General features: G+C 43.9%; 1 protein-coding gene and 1 long non-coding RNA gene across 7 annotated transcripts in view; one reads left to right on the forward strand and one right to left on the reverse strand.

Moving 5' to 3' along the window:
- Nucleotides 1–26,779, forward strand: part of CACNA1E (calcium voltage-gated channel subunit alpha1 E) — a 515,845-nt gene that overhangs the window by 61,918 nt on the left and 427,148 nt on the right. For 2 of the 5 annotated variants that reach the window (XM_054247624.2, XM_054247623.2), the window contains one exon: nucleotides 14,208–14,306. The exons of 2 other annotated variants lie outside the window; for them this stretch is intronic. The gene's annotated coding sequence lies outside the window, so the exon portion shown is untranslated. Of the gene's footprint in view, nucleotides 1–13,849; nucleotides 14,307–26,779 lie in introns of those variants that run through there. One more of the 5 variants, XM_078355055.1, reaches the window with a different exon arrangement.
- LOC128930096 (uncharacterized) overlaps nucleotides 1–26,779 on the reverse strand; it is a 52,025-nt gene that overhangs the window by 3,797 nt on the left and 21,449 nt on the right. The window contains exon 1 of one of the 2 annotated variants that reach the window (XR_008477691.2): nucleotides 5,729–5,955. The exons of the other annotated variant lie outside the window; for it this stretch is intronic. This is a non-coding gene — a long non-coding RNA (uncharacterized LOC128930096). Of the gene's footprint in view, nucleotides 1–5,728; nucleotides 5,956–26,779 lie in introns of those variants that run through there. 2 annotated transcript variants of the gene reach the window in all.

Raw genomic sequence — 26,779 nt, forward strand, 5'->3', positions numbered from 1 at the left:
TCCAATAAAGTAAAATTCACAATGTCTACCATCTAGTCAAAAATTACCAGGTATGTGAAGGAGCAGGAAAATACACCTATAATGAGGAGGTAAGTCTATCAGAATTGAGGTAAATGTAAGAATTAACAGACAAGCACATTAAAATCGTTACTATTACTGTATTAAATGTGTTCAAAAAGTTAAGTAGAGACATGGGAAATAAACAGAGGCCAAGTCCAGCTTCTAAAAATGAAAACTACAACATGTGAAATGAAAAATACATTGGATGAGAGGAATGATAGGTTGGACTCTGCAAAAGGAATGTTTAGTGAACTTAAAGTCATAGCAATAAAAATATGTAAAATAAGACAAAGGAAAAGGGATGTGTTTTAAAAAAGGACAGAGAATTAGTAAGCTGTGGAACAACTTTGGGCGGCCTAATATACATTTGGAATCCACAAAGGAGAGAAGAGACAGAAAGGAGAGAAAAAAATATTTGAAGAAACAATGGCTGAAAATTTCCAAATGTAGACTCTGGGATCTCTTTTATAGGAAGGCCAATGTGTGAGATAAAAATCATGAGTGTCATGAGGGCTGTACCCTTATGATATAATCTCCCCCCAAAGGCCTCACCTCCTAATAGCAGATTCATGATTCGGTGTCAACATATGAATTTGAGGGGGACAGAAACATTTAGATCAAAGTGTATGATAAAGAGAAAATCTTAGCAGTCAGAGAAGAAGCACACATTATGGACAGAGGAACAGAGACAAGGATGACAGCAGGTTTCTTTTGGAAACAATACAGATGAGAAGGCAGTGCCAACATCTTTAAAGTGCGAGGAGAATGAAACTCCTATCAACCTAGAATTTTATGTCCAGGGAAAATATCCTTCAAAAATGGAAGAAAAAGAAAAACTCTTTTAGTCATACAAAACCTGAAAGAATTCATTACCAGCAGAACCACACTGCAAGAAATATTAAAGGAAGTCTGTCAGGCAGAAGGAATAAGAAACCAGATAGAATTCTGGGTCTATAAAAAGGAATGAACACCACCACAAATGGTTACTAAGTGAATAGGATTTTTTCTTATATAAATCTCTTTAAAAGAAAATGTACTATTTAAGTAAAGCAGTAACAATGTAGTACGTGGTTTATAATATATGTAAAAGTCAAAGGCATAACAGAACTAGAACAAAAGTTGGGAGGGGAGAAATGGAAACGTACTAGCGTGAGGTTCTTATATCTGAAGTGATATGCTGTCACTTGAAGGTAGACTGTCACAAGGTAAATATATATTTAGCATAAATATACATATTTAATATATCACTTATTTAAATATAAATTTATATTTAAATATTTAGTAAATATATATTTACCTTATGTATATACCTTAGACTGTCATAAAGTAAATATATATTTAGCATAAATATACATATTTAATATATCACTTATTTAAATATAAATTTATACTTAAATATTTAGTAAATATATATTTACCTTATGTATATACCTTAGACTGTCATAAGGTAAATATATATTTAGCATAAATATACATATTTAATATATCACTTATTTAAATATAAATTTATACTTAAATATTTAGTAAATATATATTTACCTTATGTATATACCTTAGACTGTCATAAGGTAAATATATATATTTTGCATAAATATACATATTTAATACATCACTTGAAGGTAGACTGTCATAAGGTGCATATATATATCATAAGGTAAATATATATGTTTACTATATATTTAAATGTATATTTAATATATATACTATAAATCTTAAATCAACCATTAAAATAGCAAAGAGTTATAGCTAATAAGCCAATAATGGAAATAAAATACAAAATATTCAGTTTATCCAAAAGAAGGCAGAAAAAGAGGAAAATCTTTATCAATAAATATCACAGTTGGAAGAGATATTATTGGATGAAACAGGACCCAACTACATCCTGCCTACAAGACACATACTGCAAATAATAAAGACACAAACTTTATAGTACTGAATGCCTATTTTGGAAAAGAAGAAACATCTCAAAGTGGTGACTTCAGCTTCCATCTTAAGAAATGAAAGAAAGAAGAGCCAAGTAAACCCAAAGTAGGTACAAGAAAATATTAAAGACCAAAGCTAAAATCAATTACATAGAAAACAGAAAAGTAGAGAAAAATCAATGAAAACAAGAGCTGGTTCTTTGAGAAATCAGTAAAATTGATTAACCTGTTGCCAGACTGATCAGAAAAAAAACAAATGAGAGAAGGCACAAATTACCAATACAGGTTGAACACCCCAATTCAAAAGTTCAAAATCTGAAATGCTCCAAAATCCAACAAAATTTGAGCACTGACATGATGCGGAAAGTCCCGCTCAAAGGAAATGATCATGAAAATGTTTTGGATTTAGGGTTTTTGCATCAGGGATGCTCAACTGGCAGGTATAATGCAAATATTCTAGAATCTTAAAAAGAAGCCCTGAAATCCAAAATACTTCTGGTCCTAAGCATTTTAGATAAGGAGTACTTACCTAAGAGAGGTTACATTACTCTACATCTTACAGATGTTAAAAAGATAATAAAAATATTGTGAACAGCTTTGTGTCAATAATTCAACAACAAAGATCAAGTTGAGAAAGTGCTTGAAAGACACAAGCTGCCAAAACTTACTTGAGAAGAAAAAATAACCTGAATACCTGCATATTTGTTAAAGAAATATTTTTTTTTTGTTAAAAACCTTTCACTATGACAATTCCAGACCCAGAGAATTTCATGGTGAATTCTACTAAATGTTTAAATAAATAATACAAATTATACACAAATTCATCTCAAAAGTGGAAGAGGAAGGAATACTTCTCAACTCATTTTATGAAGCCAGCATTACACTGATAGCAAAACTGTTCCGGAATATTCAGGAGACTGGAGAGACCAATGGGTGAAACAGGAGGATTGTATTAAGGGGGCCGCTGGCTCAGTGGATTAGCATCCCAAGGCTGAGCAAAGGGGAAAGAAAATGGGGTACTTTTCATACATCCAGGATGTCCTAGCAGCTAACAGGTTTACAGAAGCCAGAACAAAGAACAGTTAATTTGTAACATGTTTTATGATGTACGTTACATTTGAAAAACAGCATTTTGAGAAAGCACTGTACATTCTTTGGGTGTTATCTTGCCCTGTGACTTTGTAGCTGATCAGCAAGAAAAGCAGGAGTCTTGAGATGCCTGGGAACCTTGCTGAGAATGTGGGGAGAATAGATAAGGTAGGTTTTACAGGGAGTTAGTTAATTTTAAGCAGAGCTGGGGGTTAGGTTTTATATTAAACAGCACATAATACAGCAAAATTTACTTTATTCTATAGCAACTACAAATTGTAAGGTTTTGTTTTACTATTATTGCTATTATTAATTTCCTTCTTCAAAACTATTATAAAGGCATAATAGGAAAACTGTAAGTCAGTATCCCTCATGGACATAGTTGCAAAAATAGTTTGTTTTTCTGAAACAAAATTTCATCAAACTAAATTCAAACAAGTGGAAATAAGCACATTAAAATATGCTCAATGTTGGTAGTTGTTAGAGAAACAGAAATTAAAACCTTAACAAGGGACTACTACATATCTATTAAGATAGCTAAAATTAAAAATACCAGTGGAATGAAGTGTTAGGATGTGGAAGAACTGTCGCTCTGAAACACTAATAAGGGGAATATAAAATGGTACAATTATGTTGGAAAACAGTTGAGCAGTTTTCAAAAAAGTTAAACATACACCTACAAAATGATATAACCATTTTACTCCAAGTAATTTACCCAAAGGTAATGAAAGTATATGTCCATATAGGCCAAGCGGGTGGCTCATGCCTGTAATCTCAGCACTTTGGGAGGTGAGGTGGGTGGATCACGAGGTCAGGATTTTAAGACCAGCTTGGCCAACATGGTAAAAACCCTGTCTCTACTAAAAATACAAAAATTATCCAGGCGTAGTGGCAGACACCTATAATCCCAGCTACTTGGGAGGCTGAGGCAGGAAAATCACTTGAAACCAGAAGGTGGAGGTTGCAGTGAGCCAAGATTGCACTACTGTACTCCACTCCAGCCTGGGAAACAAGAGTGAACCTCAATCTCAAAAAAAAAAAAAAGGAAGAAAGTGTATGGCCATATAAAGTCTTATACACAAGTATTCATAGAAGTACTTACAATAGCAAAAAACTGGAAATGACCCATGTATCCGTTAACAGATGCATGGATAAACAAACTCATATATCAATACAATGGAATACTGTGAAGCAGTAAAAGGGGATGGACTATTGATAGGAGCTACAACATGGAATGGATCTCAAAATAAGTATGCTGAGTGAAAGAAGCCAGGCAAAAATGAGTTTGTTATGTATGATTCCACTCATGCAAAATTCTGGGAAATTCATACTAATACATAGTGACAGAAAGCATGTCCATGACTGCTTGGGGAAGAGGAGGAAGTGGGGAGGGGTAAGGGGAAAATTACTGAAGGATATATACAAACAAGTTTTTTGGGAAAATGGATATGTTCATGATCTTGATTTTGGTATTATTTCATATTGTCCTCCATTCTACTTCAGTAAAGCTGTTAATATAGTAATGAAACTTCAGTGATCAGTGAGATGACACGTGAAAGTTCTTTATATGCTGTACAATACTACAGAATGGTTATTAATTATATCAAAGGAATTACATCTAACTATAAGGTTGTAAGCTTATGAAACTAGAAGTGTGGCGGGAGGATCAGCAGAAATAAGAAAGGAATTGGAACTGCTTTGTAAAAGATTCTGAATTCTATTTTCCCAAATCTATATAGGGAACATATAGGTGAGAACACCCAGGAGCTAGTTGAGAACGCAGAACTACAGATGCAGAGAGGTGAACGCTACCACAAAAATGTACGTATGAGCATGGAGGTGAGCGCAGTAGCTCGGAGAGGAAATGAGATCTCTGGCCAGATAGCATGGAACAAGGGAAGAGCAGCCTGAGGACAGCTCCCAGCTGGAGCAGTAACTAGGGAGGGGGCAATTACAGATCATCCAAAATGGTGACCTTTGAGCTGAGCCAGCCATATGCAGATCAGGGGGAAGAGTGTTCCAGGCTGAGGAATAGCCATTGCAGAGGCCTTGAGATGAGAAAGACCTAAACTGTTCTAGGAAGCCAGTACCTTCCTCTCCCTTACCAACTCTAGCCACGCTGGCCTCCTAAAGAACAAGACGGGCTTTGGCTGGTAGGCTGTGGTGAGTTTAGATTTATTGTCAGGACAGTAGAAAGTTATCAGTGGGTTTTTAGAAAGGTCATTCTGGCTGCAGGCGAACAAGTGCTTGTGGAGTGGGGAGGAGTGGAAGCCGAGATCAGCTAAGACGTTCTTTGAGTGCTTCAGGTGGTGCATCCGGTGACCTGGGCTAGGATAATGAGAGTGGAGAGGAAGAATTTAAGGAAGAAAGAGCAGGAATCTTGATGATGACTAAATCATTTAGGCCTTGAAATTTTAGAACTGGAAGTGAGTTAGGGATAGCCTAATGTTACCCCTTGACCAACCACCTTATTTTCCACTCTGTTCTGTACAAATACCTTTACAAATAGCAATAACAATCTTCTCTCAAATTCGTGTGGTCCTTTAAAACTTCCCATGTACTTTCATAATCAATGTTTCGTTTAAGGTCCATGTCCTCACCCAACCTCCAGCTCAGCCCATTGCTCAGGTGCTCTGCTCCAGCAGATCTGGTCTTACCTTGGTAGTCAGGTGCAGGGAATGGTGGTTCCTGTGTTGTAAAGTGGGTTTCATGTGGAAGGGGCGGAGGCTTTGGTGGTGGGAGGAAGAGGAAGTGACTCCTCTCCAGAGACTGACTCTACTCACACAGCCAGCAGGGAGTGTGAGAGTCCATAGGGAGATATTCTTTTAGGATCATCTATCTGATTTTGTTCCAGAACGCAGTTGGGAAATTGTCTTAAGGCAAGGCCAGGACAGCTGCCTCTTCTTTTGGGAACCTCCTCCTCACATTCCAGCCTGATCAAATCAGACGGTGTGCACGGTCCATGTTGTAATGTTTCCTCCTCAATGGGCTCTTTCCCTGCTTTCCTCCCCTGACCTCATCTCTCACCTTTGAACCTCCCCGTTGGTATCTCTCTTCAGGCATTTGTCTCCGCCCAATGTGTTATACTTACTTCCACCTTTCCTTGAGGTATTGTGTCTTTCACTCCTTTGTTCCCCACAGCCCCTCTTGCATGTAGCTCGTGCATATACTACAGTCCAGTGAAGGCTGTTGAATTGAATTGAACTCATTCAAGGTCAAGTACATGCTTTGGGCATGGTAGGTGCACAGAAAGAAGGGAGCTAAGATTCCCTGGTGAGTGCTGATTCATGTGTCTCTACATCTTGAGGCAGGCGGGGGCAGAAAGGAAGCAGAGGTAGTAAACGGAGCAGCTGGGAGTGCTTAGAATTAAGAAAGTATGTGTGTGGCAAATGCCTTTAGAAAACTCCGACTGAGCAATAGCCTGATCACCGTCTTAACTCTTCCTTGTTTGAAATTTAAAACAGTCCATAGGGAGAGATTCTCCTTTTAGGATCATCTATCTGATTTTGTTCCAGAACTCAGTTGGGAAATTAGGTTTTTATTTTAGGAATTTGCTAGAATATACTGTGGCAGAAACTGGCCAGTGCTCACTAAACCCATTTCCTCTTCTTCCTGGGCACACAGCTCAACAAAGGGAGGCACCGGGCCTCTTTTGCGGGGTAGGAATGTGTGACCAAACTCTGGTTGTGGAGTGTGGGCAACAGCGACGTGCGGCATCTCCAGACTTGATCCACACAACCTCTTCCATCATCATCCAGACCTTTTCTCTTATTCGCCTGCTGGCTGCATGCCAGAGACCCAGTGGAAAGCAGCCCTCCCCGACAGAACTTCGCACGGTGATGCAACTCGCCATATCTCTGCTGTCCACTTTGGCAATCATGTGCTCACTGAGCACTGGAAATGGAGCGAATATGACTGAAAAATGGAATTTTTTACTTTATTTAATTTTAATTCATTTAAACTGCGCCATGTAGGTAGGGATACCACACCAGGCAGCACAGCCTTAGGCGCAAGGAGTCTGGCTCCTGAGTGATGGATGCAGCAGAATCTCTTGCTTGCCTGTACTGCACAGTGAAGTACATGAGAAATCAGTACAGTGTTGAGACACCAAGATGCAGTATCTATGATGTAAAGTGAGGGCTGCCTGCTGATTCACCTAGATTAAAAATTCATATAGTATATGTCTTCAGCTGGGTACCAATCCAATTATCAAATCCAATTATCCAGTGTCATTCTAAGATGGAAAATCTATTCTTCCTTTGCCTCTTTTGCACTCCCAATCTTTCTCCACCCTATTTTATTGGGGAAAACATGGAGCCCCCCAAGCAAGCACTACTTCCTTTTTCCATGTAGGGTAGGAGAGTGAATGCGGGGGTCTGGTTGCCTCCATCATAGCTCACTGTGTGGCTCAGTCAAGTCACATTGCTTCTCTGGGTATTGTCTTCCTCATCTTTGAAGTTGTGATTTCTGGCTTTGCTTCTTTTTCTAAAATGTTCCTTTCAAATATCTGCTCTCCCTCTGCACCCTTTGTGCTGCTCCTCCTATCTTGGAAGGGAAGATCCTCATTCCCGCTGTTCCTGATTCAAGCCCCTTTCAGGCCCTGCCGTGTTCCATTCTGTCCTCTGTCTTCAACCGTAGAAATCTTTCCTGCTTTCCTGCCTCTTTCCTCTTTACCAATGATGAAGCCCATTCCTGCTATCACTACTGTCTCCCATTCGCTCATCTTCACCCTTTCCAGTCTGGATTTTGCCCTGATGTCTCTGCTGAGATGGATTTGAGGAATATCACTGTAATTACCTTCCCTTCAGCTTCCGAAGAGTGGGCTCTGGGGACGGGATGAGTCTCTCCTGTCTGAGCAGAGAAAGACACTTAATCCTGTTGCATGGCTCTTCTCCCTTTGTCTATAAATTCTAGACTCTTGCCTCCTACACTGCCAGGGTGTCATGAGAATTAAAAGTTTGTAAATTGCCTTGAGTTCCTCAGAGATAGCTAGCAAATGTAAAGAATGAAAAGCGTTTCATATAAAGCTGTTGAAAAACAGGCAGTGAATTGGTTCACGTCTTTCCCATTGGGTTATGATTATGAATGCCTCTGATGCAATATCACATTATAGCATGACAGGTGATGCCTGTGTTAAGCTGCTAATTGTAATAAAGAGCTTAATTTGCACTTCTATCTCTTTTTCACTTCACTGGGTTGGGAAGTGGAGGTGACAGGGATGGGATATTCAAGGGAGCATTCTAAGCCCATCCTTGAGTTGGTGGTGGGGAGATGATTATTCTAGCACTGTAAATAGTCAAAGCTAGAAGGCTTGCTGCCATGAACTTTCCAGCTATTCTGTTACTTAATTACTATTGTTTTTCCTGTTTCCTAAGGCAGAGACTTTGAATCTATCATTTGTGCATCTACCTCTTCCTTCCTTTTGTTTTCCTTACTTTTATTTCCTTCCCTACTCCATCAAAAGAAAAGGGGCAGGGGAAGTGTATAATTCTATAATTGCAGCTAGCCTCTGAAGGCAGCAGCCTCCTTCCTTTCCTTCCTCTCTCCTCCTCTCCTCTCTTACCCTTCCTCCCTCCCTCCCTCTTTCTCCCTTCTTTCCTTCCTTTGTTCCTTTCTTCATTTTTACCTTCCTTTCTTTCCTCTCTCCCGCCCTCTTCCTCCCTTCCTGCATTTATTTTACTACTATTTCTCATAATTTTGATCATCTATCATATATATAGTGAAGAGAGTGGAGATAAAGTAGTGAATGAGATAAGATTTTTGTTCTCATGTAATTTGCAAACTATGATGGTTGACAACCAATGACACAAGAAATTCTAACAAAGTGTTATTTGTTCATTCATTCTTTCACTCATAAATCATTATGGGGAGCTTACTCTGAGCCAGGCAGTGGTCTGGGCACTTGGGATAGATCAGTGAACAACTGATAGTGGGGTGATGATGGTGAAAGTACAGACTTCTCTGAGAATGCAAAGCAAGAGACCTCATCTTATTCAAGGGGTCAGGAGGGACCCCAGGGAAAGGATGCATTGACGATGAAAAGAAGTGAGCCTGGCAACAGAAGAGGTAGAGGAAATGTTCCGGCTCGCTGCTGAAGGGAGCAACTTGTAGAAAGTCAGGAGGAAGCTCACTCAGTGTGGCTGGCGCACATCACGTTTAAGGTCAGAATGCCAAAAATGAGTCCTGAGAGCAGGGCAAGTGCTGATCCCCAAGGGCTGTCTGAACCACGGTAAGGAGTTTGAGGTTCATTCTAGGTCATCTAAAGGACACTGAAGGGAGTGAGGACAATCAGGATCAGAGCTGTCCAATAAAACTTTCTGCAGTGATGGAAACTGGTCTCTGGCCAACATGGCAGCCGCTAGCCATGGAAACTCTATCGCACACTTGAATTGTGACTAGTGTAACTGAGGAACTGAGTTTTAAATGTTATTTTATTGAAATGTAAATAGCTCCATGTGACTAGTAGCTAGCATAATAGACAGTGCAAATCAGTATAGTCTGCTCAGCATATCCAGAATATGATCAAATTCCTCCTGCACATCCATGTAGGCCTTTCTGCAACTCTTAAGCCTTCCCCTAACACTGAAGCGTCATGTATTGATTGAATCTCTTGGTTAATTGGGTAACTGTGTTTTCCCATTTCTCCTCAGTGAGTCTTCGCATGCTCTGAGTGGGGACCACTCCTGGGCTTTTATTTTTGCGCCAGGGCAGGCCACGTAGCCTGAGATCATTGAATAACTTTTGTTAGACTGATTGATTCCTGTTTTCCTTCTTGGGTTGATGAGTGGAAAGTGCAAGGATGCAGACACCAGTGTTCCAGATGGGCTGCGCGTGGTCTGTGTGCCCCAGCCCTCCGAGAGTGCACAGGGACATCTGTCCACGAGAAGCCAAGCCGCGTGGCCTCTGGAGCCCTTCCAGAGTCTCATTTGCCCAGCCCGTGGACGTTTCCATGCTGTGAATGGGGTGAGGTGGAGGGAGTTCTTGGCTTTTCTGCAGAAAGGCAGGGTGTCACCCCATGGCACCTGTCACCACCCTGAACACTTAGACTGCTCCTTTGAGTGCTTCACAGTGACAGGGAGCTTGCTTTCCATTCCTGTATTTTCTCTGGATGGCCAAATTACTTTCCACCAAGGATTCTAGTTTTAAAATGATTTTAAAAAGGCCTATTTCCGTGCTTATGTTTTAGGCTCAGCTTGAGGCATAAAAGGAAATGCCCTCATAGTAATTGCTCGGAATGGATTTGAGGGTAATAGATGATCTGCCTCTCCTCCAGCTCCCCTCAGCCACAGGAGTAAAGGTGTGTGAAGCTCTGTCCCTGAGGGAGAGCCTCTCCTCAGCGCCTTCTTTTGTGTGGCAGCAGACGGCCCATGACACAGTGCCTAGGGCTAGCTCTAACTGGAAGTGCAGATGGTGTTGCCCCATTTTCAGAGTACACAGAGACTGGAGATGTGGTAATTTTAGTGCTGGAACAGGGATCCTGCCCTGGCAGAGTCTTGGTTCCCACTTGGGGAACGTATTTTCGTAGAATAACAGACTTTCAAATGTAATTTAGTCCATGCTCGTATTTTTTGTGTCCCTTTCTGGTGGTTGTCACTTGCAGCTCTGTGGATTTCATTACCATATGAGGCTGCCCTCCTGACCTCAGGACCTTCTAACTATTGCAACACACGTCCCTAGGTTGAGCTAAAATCTGCCCTTTGTACTGTTCACTCCTGGGTTCCGACCTTCCCCCTGGGGACCCTATAAAGCAAGCCTGATCATTCCTCCTTCACGTGAACACCCACTGGTGTTTGATGATAGCTAAGAGTTCCTTCAACAGTGGATAAGGTCTCAAGCCCCGTGGTGACCTTGGCCAATAGGTGTTCGTTTCTCCCTAGAGAGTGGAGCACCCAGCGGTGGGCATACAGAGCAGCCGGAGTGCAGCCATTGCTGGAACGTCGTTCCAGATATTCCACTTCTTTGACACAGCCTAAGAGAACCCTGGGAGACTGCAGAGCTCCAGTTTCAATGCTCCTTATCTGAGGCAATGTTCCAGAAGGTTGCTCTGAACCCTCAGGCAGTACCTAGCCATTGTGCCCAGACGAACAGGAAATACAGTCACGTGTTGCTTAATGACAGGGATACATTCTGAGAAAGGTGTCGCTGGGTGATTCTGTCTTTGTGCAAACATCACAGGTACATAGATGTAAATGATATCGCCTATTACACACTCAGGCTATGTGGGAGAGCCTACTGCTCCCAGGCTACAGAGCTGTATGACACGTTACTATACTGAATACTGTAGGCCCTGTAACACAATGGTTAGTATGTGTGCATCTAATAAGCATATGTAAGCATAGAAAAGGTACAATAAAAACATGATAATTATGATCTTATGGGAGCATCATCGTATATGCTGTCTGACGGTGGTGGAAACATTGTTTTATAATACATGACTGTATGGGGTTAGGCTTCCGTGAGCCTCTGCTCACAGCACTTGCATCAAACGATCAATCCATAAGCTTGTTTTACGTGTTGTTGTTTAGAGACACCTCCTTTAACATTCACTGTGGATTTTTTTTTTTTTTTTGAGACGGAGTTTCGCGCTTGTTACCCAGGCTGGAGTGCAATGGCGCTATCTCGGCTCACCGCAACCTCCGCCTCCTGGGTTCAAGCAATTCTCCTGCCTCAGCCTCCCAAGTAGCTGGGATTACAGGCACGCGCCACCATGCCCAGCTAATTTTTGTATTTTTAGTAGAGACGGGGTTTCACCATGTTGACCAGGATGGTCTCAATCTCTTGACCTCATGATCCACCCACCTTGGCCTCCCAAAGTGCTGGGATTATAAGCGTGAGCCACCGTGCCCGGCCCTCACTGTAGATTCATTAGCGTTGAGCTCACAGCCAACAGGCCTGTAACTCATACCTGAACCAAGCTTACTTAACACACATAATTTCTCTGTGAGGCACATTGTGGCTTTCTTGTGCTTAGGAACACGAGACAGCACTCAGTGTCATGTTTGGGGCTATTTTAACAGCACCATCACTGACAGAAAGTGTAAAAATTCCAACATCATGGCACTAAATAGACCACAGAAGGGACGCTTGTGTACAGTGTGAGAGCTGAAACAAGGAGAAACTGTGTTCCCTGTCTGAATTCAACTGGGAATGAGTGCATTGGGTGATTTTAATTTTTTGCCATCCTGCACATGTCTACAGATGAGCTGTGAGTGTCGGTCTTGGGGTTACAAATCAATTTTAGTGAGTAGGCTAATTCACAAGTACGGAATCTGCACTTAATGAGGATGGACTATACCAAGAGCCTAAGGAAGCAGAAAAAAAGGAGGTTGCCTTCATGCAGAGAGGTGGAGAACAGTGCCACAGCAGAAATTTCCTGCATGCATGTGTTGCAGGGAGGTCCCGAGTAGTGGCCTGTGTCCATGTGTGTTTTCCTTTTGGTCCTGTGTCCTCAGATGGACTCTGAGCTCCAGCAGGACAAGTCTCTCGTTTCTATCAGCCATGTCTGGCCCAGCGTTTCACCCAGAGTGGCACTTGCCACTCTTTGTTACTGGGGCTGCTGAGGAGATCAATGCTGATTGAGAGCAGAAGGAGCTGAGGGAGGGAATGAAATGAAACAGGGACGTGCATAGGTCCTAAGAGATACTTCAAGTGAAGACACAGAAATTTATATTAATTTGGAAAATCAATGAAGATGCAGTGGAAGGAAGTGAAGGAGGAGACTGAAGTGGCTGCAGCCACAGAAAGATGGTTTTAGAGGAGGCCGATGGTGTGTTGGGATGGGGCTGGTGAGCAGCTTGTTTTCCATTTCCCAGGAAGGACTTTGCTTCTTGAGAGCACGAGGCCTCCCCTGCCATGTGCATGATCACTGCTCTTCGTGACAGCACCCCTGAGCCTAGGCAGGGCTATGATGTCCACTGTGCAGATGAACAAAGTGGGAGGGGGCTTAAGCCACCTTCCCAAGGTAACAGGATCACTGACTGTGCCAGGGTTCCCACTGTTACTAATCTGACCACCTTAGGAGGGGCTTCTGCTGAATTCCATGATCACCCAGGAGAGGAGACACCTTTTTTGTTTTTATTTTTTTAATGAGAGGATAGGAGAGTGAAAGACGTTGAGAGAACTTATAAAAGGAGAGGTGTTTTTGCTGCTTGGTCATGACAGCTTGATTCAGTTCAACAGACACTGGTTGGGCCTCTGTGTGCTCTTCCTGCCACAAAGGATGGCATCATGGGCTGGGCAGAGAAGGAGTCTGGGCATGGAGGTCAGCAACAGCTGCCTGTATGTAGGAGAGTGGGTTTAATCCACGAGTCAGGGAAGCACATCAAGGACTGGTAGTGAGGGCTCGGAGTGGTTGCTGAAAGCCCATATGCTTTTGTGTACGAGGCTTGAACCTGAACTCTGTTGCCTAGAGATGATGCTGTTCTGCTACACTGCCAGCTGGGTGCTTTTGCCCTGTGTCTCAGCATCCTAGAACCGCAGGTGCTGTGGAGGTCAGAGAGTTGGAGGTGCAGAGAACTAGAACATATGGCACTCTAGCAGGGGAAAGTCAAATGGACATGTAACTATATAGTGATAGTGTATCTCCAGTGTTGTGTGATCACAAAGGAGGGAGAAATTGCTTCCTGTTGGAAGGTTGCCAGGGGCTTCCTGAAGGAGGAGGTGATTGATGTGCTGATTGACAGCCAAACGGCCCCTGCCCTTGCCTTTCCATCTCTGTACTTTCCATCCAGTGACTTAAGCCAAAAATCTAGAAGACTAATCACTAATTCCCTCCTTTTCTTCCTCTTCCTCACATCCGATCTATCACCACACTGCTTAGCTTCTGTCTCCAAAATAGAGCTCAACGCTCTGGATTTTACTCCTTATTCATTGCTACCACTGGAGCCCCGGGCACGTCACCTATGACTGAGACGACTGAAAGAGCCTCACCTAAGGGTGCTTTAAAATTCTACTCATCTTCCTCTTTTATCAGCAGTTTTTACAGCAGCCAGAGTAATCGTTCAAAAAATAATCCAAGATCCTGCCACTCCCCTGCTCAAAAACCTTTGTAGATTTCTGTATTAGTCAGGATCCAGCTGTGAAACAGCTTTAGGTATTTCAAGCAGGGAATATTAATACAAAGATTTGGTTGCATAGGTACAAGTAAAGGATGGAAGGCAACCCAGGGCAGGCAGCCCCTACCCCCTTCACACTGGAGGCACCCAAGCCCTGGAACCTGGAACCCACTCAACCATGGTGAGTCCTGCCTGGGGGTAGCTGGGACTTCAGAGGGAGGGGCTGTCTGGGGGGATGCTGCAGTGGCAAAAGAGACACCGTCACGGCCCATCAAATGCCAGCTAGAGCTGAGAGGGAGATGGAAAATACTTTTCTTTCTTTCTTCTAGTCTCCCCCGGGGCCTCCCAGTGGCCAAACTTTGCCAGAGCCAGTTCTTAAGGGAGTTTGGGGAATGCTGAAGGATGGAAACAGATGTGACAGGAGTGTGGTGCAGTCAGTTTCAGGCACTGGCTGAGCTATTCATGCAGACTGGGTTTGTTTCGGCTCCTGGGTGGAATTGAAGGTGGTTGGATTTGTCTGTCAGGAAGTACCATAGTACAGGAATCTAGTCTGCCACTCCGGATCTCTCTCTCTCTCTCTCTGTGTGTGTGTGTGTGTGTGTGTCTGTTTAGTGGAAGGACAGACCTCTCTTGGGCCAGGGATTGGGTGAATGAGGAAGAGCCTCTCTTGGCCTCCTGTTGAGCCTGGGAGGACAAGCACAGAATATCCTTAAGAGAGGTCTGTGGCAGATCAGCGCAGAAAGTGTAAGGAACAGGCAGTTTGGTACCTCCAGAATATAATTCCAGTGTCTTTTAATCTGACACCAAAGCCTTTAAGGATCTCATCCAATCTTCTCTTCCATGTTTCTCTAACTGGAATATTTTTCCTGACTCAACTCAAAACTTACTAATTTCACCCTCCAAGCCTTTGCATGTAAGATTTCCTTCATTCAATTCCTATCCACTCTTCAAGAATGGTTCAAACCTCACCTCTTCTAGGAAGCCTTCCTGATTTCCTCTAGCCCTCACAGTTCTTGCTTTCCTTCTCAGAACTCCTAAAAGGGTTAAGTTTGCTTTTATTACTTGGTAAGATCGTAGTTTTACCAAAGAAGCATAGGTTATTTCTCTCCAGAAATATTTCTGGCTCTTCCAGGGCCGGGGCAGGGAGTCAGTAAATCTTTGTATTCACCAGAGATGTCATCAGCGTGTGCAGAAACACAGTGCATGCCTGACCAGCCTCTGTGGAATGGACATGTATCAGTCCTAAAGATCAAGTAGTCAGTGTTTAATAAAACAAAGCAGAAGAAGCCGAGCAGGTAGAAATGTGTGATCAGTAATCTAGGAGCCCCACAAAAGGGTGCTTTAAAAATAAGACAGAGCAATACAGTCACTGGAACCGAATTCGAGACTGTGACTCATGGAGGGAAAGGAGGCTGCTCCTCATTAACAGGAAGCTGGAAAAAAAGACAGTGGCAAGAGAGAGGCTGAGATGGGGAGCAGGCTGAGGAAGCTTAGCATGGAGGTATTGTGTGATGCTGGCAATTTTGAAATGTTATGTTTAGCAGTGAGTAATGCATAACTGATCTAGTGGGAAATGTAGGGCTAGTTCTTCAGGGAGGTAAGAATGAGAGCTGCAGGTGTCTACACATTCCATATGCTTTCGTGCAGAAGCACGCTGACCAGCTAAATGTGCGCTGTGGGGGAAGGCTGCCTGGGTTCAAATCCTGGCTCTACCAATTACCAGTTACGGGATTTTAGGAAAGTTGCTAAATCTCTCTGTGCCTCAGTTTGCCTCATCTGTAAGATGAGGTTAATAACAGTACCTTCCTTACAGTGTTGTCATAAGCATTAAATGAGAAGTAAAGGATTCAAGAGTATTTTGCTTAAGAGCCAATATGATGTTAGTTATTATTTACCATTAGTTGTCTTTTATGTTGTCCTCGAGGCTTTGAGGATGGAACTGATGGAAGGGCAGGTGATCTTTTATTTTTTTCTGAGACAGGGTCTCACTCTTGTCACCCAGGCTAGAGTGCAGTGGCATGATCTCAGCTCACTGCAACCTCCTCCTGCCAGGCTTGAGCGATCCTCCCAGCTCGCCTCCTGAGTAGCTGGGACCACAGGCACGTGCCACCAGGCCCAGCTTGTAGTTTTGGTAGAGACAGAGTTTTGCCATGTTGCCTAGGCAGGTCTCAAACTCCTGAGCTCAGGTGATCTATCTGCCTCAGCCTCCCAAAGTGCTGGGATTACGGGCATGCGCCACCGTGCCTGGCCAAGAAGGACTGGTGCTCTTTTCTGATGGGGGCAGTGAGAAGGCTCAGGCTAGTGTGTACCCATTTGGACTCAGGGCCTTAAAAACAATTACATTTCAAGTATTTGGAAAAATGTTTGCAACTTCCAACAAGCACGTACCAAGAACCTCTTCCTGGGTTTCAGCATTTAAAGAGCAGCTGGGGTTATGTTGTGTGACTGTCAGCCATCGTGGGAATGAGTGGGACTGAGTGCCTGAACCCGGGGATAAAAAGAAAGGTAGGGACTGGTGACTGGTCTCTAGACAGGGCCTGTAAGGGACCCCGTAAGAGTGTGGTGTGGTGACTTCTGTTAGCCAAAGTCAGCTGTCTCAGTCCAGGTGTGCGGAAGGTGTTTTGCACAAGAATGGGAAGAGTGATAGGGGAGTTTACTTTATTGTCAGCTAGACCTGAGTTCAAATCAGAGTTTGGCTTCTCACCACTTATGTGACTTTTGGAAGCCACTTAGCTTCTCTGAGCTTTGTAAAATGGGAGGTTTAAGTAAGAGCGTGTTGAAAGAGTCTGGCACATGGTTAGACTGAGAAATGTGAATTCTCTTTTCTCAGTTTCTTCATTTGTAAAATGTGGATAATGCAGAATATTTTGTGAGGCCTTTGTCACAGTTTCAGATAATTTATTCATTCACTAAAATATATTTAGGGTTGACTACACGCCAGAAATCCTGAAAGGCTTGGGGTGTCTCATCAATAAAACAGACACAGATACTGGCCCTTTTGTGGTATAGATTTTAGCAGGGAAAGATAGACAATACACTAACACAAACAAGGACAGCTTCTAGTATGTTAAAACATGATAGGTGCTGTGGGGAAAATAGGATGGGGGCACGGGAGCGCTGAGGGTGGGGTAGCATACAGGATTCTCCAGGATGCCTAAGACAGGCCATCATTGTCAAGGTGGTACTTGAGCAAATATGTGAAGATGATGACAAACTTAGCCAGAATAGCATTTAGGGGAAGAGCATTCCAGACAGAAGAAACAGTGAGTGCAAATGCCGTGGGAGTCAGCCTGGCATATTCTGAGAACGACACGGAGGCCAGTGTGGCTGGAGCAGAGCAAAGAGAGACCAGAAGGAGGTGGAGTCTGGGAAGTAAGCCGGTGCGGGAAGCGGGGGGTGCAGGGCCTTGCTGGCCACTGGGAGGCCGGCTGTGGCTGTTACTCTAAGCGAAGCGAGGGTATATAGCAGGATGCTATGCAGAGAGGAATGACATGCTCTGCCTATTTAAGAGGCTCACAGTGCACATTGGCTACTGTGCTCAGAGTAGACGGTAGAGGGGTAAGGGTAGAAATAGGGAGACCAGTTAGTAGGTTGTTGTGGTGTCCAGATGAGGGATGATGGTGGCTTGGCCCAGGATGGTAGCAGTGGATGGTGACAAGTGAGTCACTCTTTTTATATATCTTGTAGGTGCATTTAATAGCATTCACTGATGATAAGACAGAGGAATACAGTCACTGGAACCAAATGTGAAACTATGACTCATGGAGAAAAAGGAGACTGCCCCCAGTTAACAGGAAACTGGAAAAAAAAAAAGTGGCAAGAGAGAGGCTGAGATGTGTAAGAGAATAAGAGAAGTACAGAAGTCAAGGACAGCTTGAGCCCCCAGAAGGATAGAACTGCCATCAATTCGGAAGGAGACTGTGAAGCAGGTTTGGGTGGGAAAAGTTGGGAGTTGACATTTGAGCTTGTTGAATTTGAGTTGTATCTTAAATATCCAAGTAGAGAAGGTCATGGAGGCACCTCATTATATGAGCCAGAAATTTGGAAGAAAGATCTGAGTTGAAAGATAAATTTTGGAGCTGACAAGGTATGTGGTGATTCAAGTCACATGATTGGATGAGGTCACCAAGGGAGTGAATAGAGACAGGAGGGAAAAGGACTGGGAATCTTCGGGCCTCCAGCTTAAAGAAGCAAGGCAGCAGTAAAAGGGCCAGCAAAGGAAGTTGAGAAGTGATCCATGAGGTGGAAGGAAAACCAGGAGAGTGTGATGCCGGGGAAGCCAGATGGAGAAGGTGTTTCAAGGGGGCAAGAGGGATCAACGGTGTCAAATAATGCCAGGAGTCAGTTGTATCAGCTATCTATCATTGTGTAACAAATCGCTCCAAAAATTAAATTTATTATCTCAACAAAAATTTATTATCTCACAAAGCTTCCAAGACTCAGGAATCTAGGAGTTGATAAGGTGGGTAGTTCTGACTCAAGGCCTCTTGTAGGTTGAAATTAAGCTGTTAGATGTGGCTGCAGCCATTTCTAAGCTCAACTGGGGCTGGAGAATCCCATTCCAAATTCACTTTTGCAGTTCTTGGCACCCCAGTTCCTAGCCATGTAGGCCATCTGAGTGGCCTCATGACATGGCATCTGGCTACCCCCTGAGCAGGTGACCCAAAAGGAAGATAGGCTGCAGGAGAGCACCCCAGATGGAAGTCACAGTCTTTTGTACCTAACTGTGGAAGTGTCATGCCATCACCTCTGAATGTTCTTGGTTACGCAGACCAACCGTGGTAGTGTGTGGGAGGGACCACACAAAGCTATGTGAAGGCTGGTCATCTTGGAAGGTGGCTACCACATCAAGCATGACAAGAAGTATCGGTCATTGGGTTTAGCAATGTGGAGGGCATTGGTGATCTTAACAAACCAGTGGGGAGAAAAGTTCAATCAAAGTTGGTGTAAGAAGGGATGGAAGGAGAGGACCGAGACAGTGAGTGCAGATGGCTCTTTTGAAGAGTTTGCCACAAGCGGGATCAAAGAAATCAGATGATAGCTGGTGAAGGACGTGGTTTTCCTAAGATGAGAGAAACAACAGTATGTTTGTACATTTATGGAAGTCATCCAACAAGTGAAAAATTGATGACGCAGAAGAGAAAGATAATTGCTGGAGCATGGTCCTGAGTAGAACAATGTGGAATAACAGAAACGGAGATCTACTTAACCCGGGATAAACAGTTTATGCTACAACAGATAAAATTACCCATCACATTCTTATATCAGATCTCAAGAGTTTAAGGAAAAGAAATTACAGGAGAAAAATCTCAAAACTGAGAAAATTCTTTCCATTAACTAAGTTTTCTTCTGGGACTTGGGTAAAGACTGGATCCACTCTGTCCAGCCTGTAGAAGATACCTGGTTTGAACACCTCTGTAGCGAACCTGGCCAATGAAACAGCTGGGACTCCCTTGCAAGCTGCAGATCTACTGTGTAAGGTAGTTCAAAGGCTTGAAGATAGGTGGGTTTTCTGCCACCAGATGAGGAAAGTCTAGAGCTGCCCAAACAGACCTTCACAGTAAAAAAGGGCAGAGGTCTGCAGGAGCCCTCAGAATGTCTCTGGCAGGGTCAAGAGCGTCAGTCTTCACAAAAGAGGTGGATGGAACTCTGTCCTGGACCTTATGAAACCCAGGCTTCTACCTGGGTGAGGTTGGTTGGTTGTTTAAGATGGAATCTCATTCTGTCACCCAGGCTGGAGTGCAGTGGCATGATTTCAGCTCACTGCCACCTCTACCTTCTGGGTTCAAGCGATTCTCCTGCTTCAGCCTTCTGAGTAGCTGAGATTACAGGCATGTGCCACCACACCTGGCTAATTTTTGTATTTTTACTAGAGACGGGGTTTCATCATGTTGGCCAGGCTGTTCTCGAACTTCTGCCCTCAAGTGATCTGCCTGCCTCGTCCTCCCAAAGTGCTGGATTACAGGCGTGAGCCACTGCACCTGACCAGGGTGAGGTATTATAGTATATCATTGAGGTTACTAGGAAGACTCCAGGAAAAAGGAGGAAAGTGAGAAAAACTTTTGAGTGGGCTACTTCGGTGATGCTTAGAATCCAGCTCCAGGGCCTGGTGGCCCTCCCCCTCATCCTGCCTTGTCCTTCCCTCTCCCTGCTGAGCTCCCCGGCCCTGGGACCTCCACATGCAGCCCTTACCCCTCTTGTACTGCAGTCCGTTCTCATTGGCATTCTCCTGGTTTTCAAAATGCTTTTACTCTATTGGCTAGGGCAGAAAGTGACCTGAGAGAACCTGGACATTCTCCTAGCACCTGTGCCAGAGCTGGTGGCCATCGCTTTCTTGCAGAGACAGATGCTCCTGTAACAGGAATAAATCAATTAGCCAGCCTGCTGCTAATGTGCAAATGTCACCTTGTTACGCTAGTGTCTGCCTGGGGAAGCCACCTCTTCCTCCTTTCCCCACTCTGGAGCTCCGCCCTCCACTGTTGCTTCAACCTGTCTCTTCTGAGGTCAGTTGTAAAATGAAACTGCTGCCATCTAAATATCTATGAAAGCCACAGGCTCTACCCAGATGCCTTGACTGAGGGGAGGGGCAGCTTAATTTCCCTTCTTTCTGTGAGGAGTCTTGAAGTGCAAGACCAGCTGTCTTTTCACAGTTTCCAGAAAAACAGAAACAAGGTGAAACAAGATAAAAACAAAACTTTGGCACCTATTTTTGGTGGCAAAACCTTAAATTACATTAAGATCACATTAATTTCTTCTATAAGCTTTGTAGCTTAGGAAGTGCTTGCTCACATTTTATCTTATTTAACCCTCATAATAAATCTACTGGAGGAAAGGACAATTATCTCCATAATACAGATGAGAAAACTGAGGCCCAGAGAGGTTGGCTGACTTGCTCAAGGGTATGAAGCTGGTAAATGGCAAAGCCAGGGCCAGAAGAAGGGCAAGAAGAGCCAGAAGGCTTGTTTGAAGCCAGGGAACTCTGGAGATACCTCCTGGCAGCTGGAGCAGGGCGTGCAGAGTGCCCTCCCTCCATGGGCCTCGCTAAAGGAGGACCAAGTTCCATGAAGCACCAACATTGCTCTGTCACCCCCACCCAACCTGATCACCTTTCACTAGGGCCACTTTCCATCCCGTCTCACTTTCAGGAACAAGGTCTGAGCAGTGGCAGCTGGACCTGCTATAGCAGTAGTTTCCACTGGCTTTGACTTCGTCAAGCAAAAACCAACACCCCTTTGAAATCTGTAATTCCATCACTAAAAATTAGCCTTTCAGCTTGAATCAAAAGGTAAAAGGCAATGGAGATCCAATTGGAAACAGAGCTCCCTTCCTCCCTTCCAGGCAGTCCTACTGTGTAGAAGATCACTTCAGAAATTCTGTTTTCACTATGAGGACAGAAGTATTGGGAGACTCTCCTCTGCCTCACAGGAACCTGGGTCCTTCAGTGAGTCCCCCACCACATCCCCTCAATCCTTTGATTCTTCCCAGTATCGTGACCTTTCTGTCCTTCCTTTGAAGTTGTAGGAGTTGATTCTTCCGAAAATAACCTGAGTAATGGCTTGCAGGAAAGTTACAATTAGCTTTTCACAGGGAAGAAAGCTCAAAGAGATTTTTTTTTTTTTTAAAGGAAAACAGGTAGAAGGAAAAAAAAGAAGCAAATGAAAAATCTTGTGGTCTTCTAAGTCAATTGCAAAAACACTGAGTTCTTTCTGCAGAGCTGTTCTGACAGGAGGTCATTGATTTTTGGCCTCTCTTCATTGTTTCTATTGCTGATCACATCCTCTTTTTCTAGACTGTCTCAGGTGGCCACAGGTGAATGAATTGCTTTTCCTTACAGACCATTGATTTCTGTGTTGACACACATTGATTTCAGCTCAGAATAAGAAAGATCATCCTAATAGAGCTATCTAAAGTTGGAATAGCTGCTTGGGTGGTGGGGGAAGGAGAGCGGTAGTGAAATAGTGAAATCCCTGTCAATGGAGATGTTCAAAGACTGAATGACTGTCTGGGGAATGTGGATGAGCTGACTCAGCAGGACTGGGAGGATAGCTGGGGGGATCTTTAATGTTCTCACCTCATGCTCAGCATTAACACCTGAGATGACTGTTATTTTGTAGATACTACCTGCCAGTGAGGACAATGTTTCCCAAAGTGTGACTTGTTAGATGTTTCCCACATGGTGGCATGCTTGATGATTTTCTTTGATGAGGAATTTAATGTTAAAATAGTAAAAATACAATTAGTACAACAAATCACGATTTCCTGGGTATCATTGCCTGGGATGAAGCGAATGTAATCATGCCGTAGAAATGGTGACCTTGAACGTTTAAGACCTTCATTGCTGAATTTTAGCTTTAACTGTTATGAAGAATGAATAGTATACATGACCCAGATAAATAATATGAAATCTGATCTACTGTAGTTCTATGCTGTATCTCAGTGGGTTTTCTTTTCCTGTTGTACATTGTGAAGCAGATTTGAAGTGGCTTCACAAAACTCAGGTTATAAAAAATCTGGCTTTCATTATTTCCAGAACCTTGCTAGATTTCTGAGTTAACTGATGATTTATCATTCCTTTGATTATATATGTCATTCCTTTGATGTATATACAGTCAGCTGCCTGCTACCCCTCCTTTCCTGAAGCTTATGTGAGCTGATGTTGCGGTGGGGCATCTAGGCTGCAGGCCCTCTGGAGAGGCTGCAGACTGGTGATGGCTGTAGGGAAGAGGGTCCTCCTCGCCTGTGGCCATTGACACCTCTCCTCCTCCACATCAGCTGCTGATGCGTCTGCATACCCTGCCATGCCTCTGGTCTCCTGATGCATGAACACTATCTCCTCCTTGCCCAAACCTTGAGGCCCTTTAGGACCACTGGCAAGATCCCATGCCCCTATTTAGCACAAGGGTGTGTGCTGAAGACAGAAAATCTTCAGAGAGCCTCCTGCACCACTCAGGAGACACAGGAGCTTTAGGGATGGGGAGTGGCCATCTCAGGCCCTCTCTCTCTACCTCTCCCCAGTCCTGATGGCCTGCGTTTTTCCTTGGGGTACACTGAGCTCCCATTGATCAGGCAGTTTGCAAAGCTGTCTCTGTCTAGGGTTTGAGAGGGGCACACTTTGCTGTATTATGGCTGGAGTGGCTTCCAACTGGTCTCCCTGCCTCTTCCTGTGCTCCTCTACAATCTGACCTCACCAGCAGCTGCACAGGAGTGCCATGCCTGCTTAAAACCCTCTGAAGGCTCCTCACTTCACTCAGAGCAAAAGGCAAAGGCCCTCTGTGATGTGACCCCACATTACAACTCTCATGTCTGCTGCTACTCCTGTTCTAGCCATACTGGCCTCCTTCCTGCTCCTAGCAAGGAACATTCTAGGCATGCTCCCTCATTAGGCCTTTGTGCAGCTTTTTCTGTCTTCGCTGTATTGGAATTGCCACTTCCTGACTTCTTTTGAGTATGCTGAAACGTCACCTTCTCAATGAGGCCTACTCTTACCACAGTATTTCCATTGCAATCCATCCTAACTCCCACCATTTCTGCCTTGCTGACCCTGACACGATGCACAGTTCTCAGCTTAAACACCCTGTCCTCTAGGCAGCCTCCTGAATTCCCCGAGACCCTCTAGGGCCTCACAGAGCACCTTATTCATTTTTCTCACTTGAGCACAAATCAAGGTTCATGTTAGAATCTGTTTACTTGTCTGTTTTCAGCTCTGGTGCCTGGCACAATGCTGGGCATATAATAGGTGGTTATTATCAATGTATTGAAGAAGTGGATGATTGCATGAATGAGTGAATGATTCAGTTCACTTTAGAAAAAGCTTCAAGATTGTTGAGGAGATTAGCTAGTAAGGCTTGTAAAGCCTCCAGTATGGTGCTTGGCTCAAAAAGAGGTCGTTTATATTTACAATTCACCTGATAAGGGAGGGCTTCTTATCAGAGCTTCTGTATTGTCTGTGATTCAACTAGTTCCAGTGAAAATTGCACTGATTTTTATGTAGGAAATATTAGGCTAAAATGCTTGGAAGATCTGTGGCAGGAGGAAGTGACGACATCCCTGCACTTTGCAGCACTGGGCCTCTCTTATACCTGCTTGCAGAGGCCCCTCTTCTTGGCTCCTCTTGGAATTATTGCCTGGCTGTTAAGTGACCCAGCTCCCTAGAACACTGACACCTTCGAGGGGACCTATTTATGTAAGCAATTTTCATCTCTAATGAAGGGCCTGGCCCTGGGGGACTTGTCTGTGGTCTGAGAAAAAGAAGTAGAAGAAAAGTAGGATGGCCATGTTGGAGTTTGTGGAGTTTGTGTGTGATGATGCATGGCCCAGACATTCCGACACTCCCCCGTTTTGCATCATTATATATTTTCAGAGGAGGTGATCTGCTAACTTAACTGTGTGCTAATTTTTATAACCAGATGAGCTACTTCTTATATATAAATTTGCAGATCAGAAAAAATATTCTTTTCAGACCAGTTATCTTCCTTTTTGGATTGAAAAGTGGTGTTGCCATAATCATGGGGGATTTTGTAGAATATTGTGGTGAAGACAGGAATTTGGCAACAGCTAGAGGGTGGTGTAAAGACCCTGGCAGCTGGGGGACATGGGTACAAGGTGGTGAGAGAGAGAGCCCAGGGGGCCAGGGAAGAGGTGGGAAGGGTCCCAAGACTCATTTTTTCCATTTCTTCTGGTTTCCCCCCAGAGCAGAACCATCACTTGATTCCCATCAGGCAGTCACAAGATCACAAGGGATGATCCACCCTTTCTTTCCCTTACCTCTTAGGGCTGTCTGAGAGCTTGCTCTGTGATGATGCTGCTTGGAGAGGCCCAGGACTGTTGTGCCAAGCCATAGCATCCTCCGTCCCCATGCAGTGCTGTGCTTAGTTAGAAAGTGCTACTGCCAACAGCCCTCCTTCCTTTCCATGGGACTGCATAAAGACATGGAGTCAGGCCTGGGGAAGGGCAGGTGAAGCCTGGCACAGACATGCATGGCCTCATTACCCCCTGCACATACATGAACATGCCATCACTGAAACACACAATCTTTCTTTTTTGAGATGGAGTCTTACTCTTGTCACCTAAGCTGGAATGCAGTGGCACAATCTCAGCTCACTGCAACCTCTGCCTCCTGGGTTCAAGAGATTCTCCTGCCTCAGCCTCCTGTGTAGCTGGGATTACAGGTGCCTGCCACCATGCCCAGCTAATTTTTTTGTATTTTTAGTAGAGACGGGGTTTCACCATGTTGGCCAGGCTGGTCTTGAACTCCAGGTGATCCACCCACCTTGGCCTCCCAAAGTGCTAGCATTACAGGTGAGAGCCACCACACCTGGCCTGAAACACATAAACAGTCTTTTACCCAAGGGACAAGGCTATTTGAAGACCCATTCACTTTCAAACTACAGCCTATACCATCCTTACTGCAACTTCCGGAGAGAGGTTGGGTAAGGAATCAGATTTTGAATTCTAGGTACAGTGTTACTCGTTGTGTGAACCTGGGTAGGTTTCTGTGCCCTGTTTTCTTATTTACTTAATGGGAAAGATAAAAGTACTTACCCAATAGGTTGGTTAATAAACATGAATTTCTGGTCTTATTAGAGCCCAGCACGGTGCAGTGGATGGTGGCATGGCGTTTGGAGTCAGATCAGTCAGATCTGGATAAGAGGCTCTACCTTTTAATGAATGTGTGACCCTAACCTTGGGAAAATTACTTAATCCTTTTAAGTCTCAGTTTCCTCATTTGTAAAATTGAGTTCACAGATATAGTTATTTCATAAGAATTTTTTTGGAGAATTAAATAAAAATTTAAGGGATTTGTTGCGTAAAACCCCTTATCGTATCTAGTATAAAATTAACCCGATAAATAGTAACTATTATTATTGATGACGGTGGTAGAGATGGCTTCCGGTATGACCTCTAATCCTCATTCTACCCCACTTAACTGCAGAAAGGCCTTTCATATCTAGCCCAATTGCAGTGTTCACCTTCCGCCTCAAACTGCTAACCCAGTTGAACTTAACTTTATTCAGTTTGGATTGAATCATTTTTCCATTATTCCCGAGCATTGTTTGAATTAGAATCCTGACCGAGAATTTTATGCAAGAGTAAACTCCTAGTGTCCATTTATAGAGGATGAACTACAACCAAAAAACAGAGAGAGGCATGAGAAGACTTCCCCTTTCTATGATCCACACAATTAAATGGGTTTGTAGGCTTGTGGACTATTTAAAATCTTAAAACTGTGCAGGTAAATATGGGAACTCCTTCAACAACTGTGGTTCGGAGTGTAAGTAACAGAAAGCCTGACTCAAATGGGCATCAGCCAGTAGGAGCTGTATTGGCTCATATTGCTGGTGATCTAAGGTGGGGTGGCTTCCAGGTTGATTGAATCTGGGGCTCCCTCTCCATTTCCTGTGATTGTCTTGGCCCTCCTCTCCTCCATGTGGCAGGCTTGTCCTGAGTTGGCAGTGACGTGGTGATGGCAGTTTCACGGTTTGCGTCTGTGCAGCACACTGTCCAGAGGCAGAGAGGGGCCACTTCTTTTTCTAGCTTTCCCTTTAAAGCTAGGAGTTTTTTCCTCCAAAACCCTAGCAAATGCTACCTTATACTCCATTGGCTTTAAATGGGTCATGTGCCCTTTCCTTAAGTAATCACTGGCAAAAGGATGTG

The sequence above is a fragment of the Callithrix jacchus genome, chromosome 18 (assembly GCF_049354715.1).
Source record: "Callithrix jacchus isolate 240 chromosome 18, calJac240_pri, whole genome shotgun sequence".
Classification (NCBI taxonomy): domain Eukaryota; kingdom Metazoa; phylum Chordata; class Mammalia; order Primates; family Cebidae; genus Callithrix; species Callithrix jacchus.